The sequence below is a fragment of the Numenius arquata genome, chromosome Z (assembly GCF_964106895.1).
Source record: "Numenius arquata chromosome Z, bNumArq3.hap1.1, whole genome shotgun sequence".
Taxonomy (NCBI): domain Eukaryota; kingdom Metazoa; phylum Chordata; class Aves; order Charadriiformes; family Scolopacidae; genus Numenius; species Numenius arquata.
This window is the reverse complement of record NC_133616.1, coordinates 11,518,890-11,522,067: the sequence shown is the minus strand read 5'-3', so window position 1 is coordinate 11,522,067 and position 3,178 is coordinate 11,518,890.

The window sequence follows — 3,178 nt, the reverse complement described above, 5'->3', positions numbered from 1 at the left end:
AGGTGCAAGCACAGAGAGGAAACAGCCACACAGAGAAATCACGTCTGGTGCAAGAGGCTTCCTCATTGGAGAGGGAACCTCCGTCAGCTTCAGCGCTGCTTTCGTTCTCCTCTCCTGTGCACCGGGGCCACTTCATGCCCCTTTTGCAGTCTTGCTGCTCTCTGACCTCTTGTCTGAGAACCACAGTTTTCAGGCTTTCTGGCAGGAGCAGCTACTAGCCACAGCAGCTGGCTTGTCTCCTCTCCTGGCACAGATCTCAGCAGTCCCAGAAGAACTTGTGAGCTGTGCTCGTTCATGGTCCTCTGGGACTGGGGTTTTTTCAGGAAGACGTAGCTTCCACACTCACACGGTAAAGTCAAGCAGAGACTACATCAGGACAACCCTCACCTTGGTGTTGCCTGATAAGGATTGTGATTAAAAGGGCTTCTGAAGTGCACTGATGATACTAATTACTTGGCAGTGACTGCCATGGGCAGAAAAGCAGATGCTTAGGAAGAAGCTGGTGAGAGCCCTGGCGACCTGGAGCCCAAGTGCTGTGGCAAGTTGTGTTGCTGACACATGCTGGAAGTGGGAATGTCTGTGAAGGGGTGAGAAGGCACCACAGGCATGGCAGTAGGCAGGGAAGGGGCTGATGGTTGAGTCTGTGTGGCTGGCGGCACTGACCACAGCAGCAGACCCGACCATCAGAGCTGGCCCAAGGCAGGAGTTGATGAATTTGTGCTCCAGTCTTCCCAGCCAACCAGCAGCTCTTGCCGGAGGTGCTTGGCCCCTGCCCCAGCTGAAACACACTGCTGGGAAAAAACCAAACCCTGAAATCTTTTCTGAGGCTTTGCAGTAGGGAAGCAGCCCCTTGTGGTGGCCTTCCTTTTTATTATGCTCTTCAGCAAGGCCCATGTCCTGGTTTCAGATGGGATAGAGTTAATTTTCTTCCTAGTAGCTGCTGTGTTTTGGATTTAGTATGAGAATAATGTTGATAACACATATTATTTTAGTTGTTGCTAAGTAACTCTTACATTAAGACAAGGAATTTTTCAGCTTCCCATGGAAGCTGAGAGGGAGCATAGACAGGACAAGCTGGCCGAAGGAATATTCCATACCATAGACATCATGCTCAGTGTACAAATGGGGGTTGGCCAGGGGCAGGAATCCATAATCATAGAATCATAGAATCATAGAATCATTCAGGTTGGAAAAGACCCTTGGGATCATCGAGTCCAACCATCTTCCCTACTCTACAAAGTTTTTCCCTACACCATATCCCCCAACACCCCATCTAAACGACTCTTAAACTCATCCAAGGACGGTGACTCAACCACCTCCCTGGGTAGCCCGTTCCAGTGTCTGATCACTCTCACTGTGAAGAACTTCTTCCTAATGTCTAGTCTAAACCTACCCTGTTGCAACTTGAAGCCATTCCCTCTTGTTCTATCGCTGTTTGCTTGTGAGAAGAGACCAGCACCAACCTCTCTACAATGTCCTTTCAAGTAGTTATAGAGAGTGATGAGATCACCCCTCAGTCTCCTCTTCCTCAAACTAAACAGTCCCAGCTCCCTCAGTCGCTCTTCATACGATTTATGCTCCAGGCCCTTCACCAGCTTCGTTGCCCTCCTCTGTACCCGCTCCAGCACCTTGATATTTCTCTTGTATTGAGGTGCCCAAAACTGGACACAATACTCCAGGTGTGGTCTCACCAGTGCTGAGTACAGGGGGACAATCACCTCCCTACTCCTTCTGGTCACACTATGTCTAATAGAAGCCAGGATGCCATTGGCTTTCTTGGCCACCTGGGCACACTGCCGGCTCATATTCAGCCACTTGTCAATCAGAACCCCCAAGTCCTTTTCCGCCAGGCAGCTTTCCAGCCACGCTTCCCCAAGCCTGTACCGATGCATGGGGTTGTTGTGGCCCAAGTACAGGACCTGGCACTTGGTCTTGTTGAATTTCATACTATTAAGGTTCGCCCATAAATCCAACCTATCTAGGTCTCTCTGTAAAGCCTCCCTGTCCACATGCAGATCAACACTCCCACTTAACTTGGTGTCATCTGTGAACTTGCAGATGATGCACTCTATGTCATTATCAAGATCATCGATAAAGATGTTAAACAGAAATGGTCCCAACACTGAGCACTGGGGAACACCACTTGTGACCGGCCGCCAGCTGGATTTAACTCCATTGAGCACCACTCTTTGGGACTGTCCAGACAGCCAATGCTTGATCCAGCAGATCGTATGCTCGCCCAGGCCGTGTGCAGCTAGATTTTCCCACTAGAATTCTTTGGGGAACAGTGTCGAATGCTTTCTGAAAGTCCAGGTAGATAATATCCACATTATTAGCAGAAGTTACTAGACTATCCTGTTGGCAGTCTTACAGATTTATTATAACAACATGATTCTATAAGAAGGGCAGTTTGGAGCAACTTCTCTGTAAATCCTCCTTCAGCTTCTGTAGAAGCTGAATATGTTCATCATAGAATGGTTAGAGTTGGAAGGGACCTTAAAGATCATCAAGTTCCAACCCCCCAGCCACGGGCAGGGACACCTCCACTAGAGCAGGTTGCTCAAAGCCCCATCCAGCCTGGCCTTAAACACTTCCAGGGATGGGGCATCCACAACTTCCCCGGGAAAGCTGTTCCAGTGCTTCACTACCCTCACAGTAAAGAATTTCCTCCTAATATCTAACCTAAATGTCCCCTCTTCCAATTTAAAACCATTACCCCTTGTCCTGTCACTACATCTCCTGACAAAGAGTCCCTCTCTGGCTCTCCTGTAGGCTCCCTGCAGATATTGGAAGGCTGCTATGAGGTCTCCCCGGAGCCTTGTCTTCTCCAGGCTGAACAACCCCAGCTCTCTCAGCCTGTCTTCATAGGGGAGGTGCTCCATCCCTCTGATCATCTTTGTGGCCCTCTGCTGGACCCGTTCCAACAGGTTCATGTCCTTCCTGTGTTGAGGACTCCAGAGCTGGCCACAGTACTCCAGGTGGGATCTCATGGGCGCAGAGTAGAGGGGTAGAATCACCTCCCGTGACCTGCTGGCCACACTTCTCTTGATGCAGCCCAGGATGTGGTTGGCTTTCTGGGCTGCCAGTGCACATTGCCGGCTCATGTTGAGCTTCTCATCCATGAGCACCCCCAAGTTCTTCTCCTCGGGGCTGCTCTCCAGCCATTCTCCGCCCAACC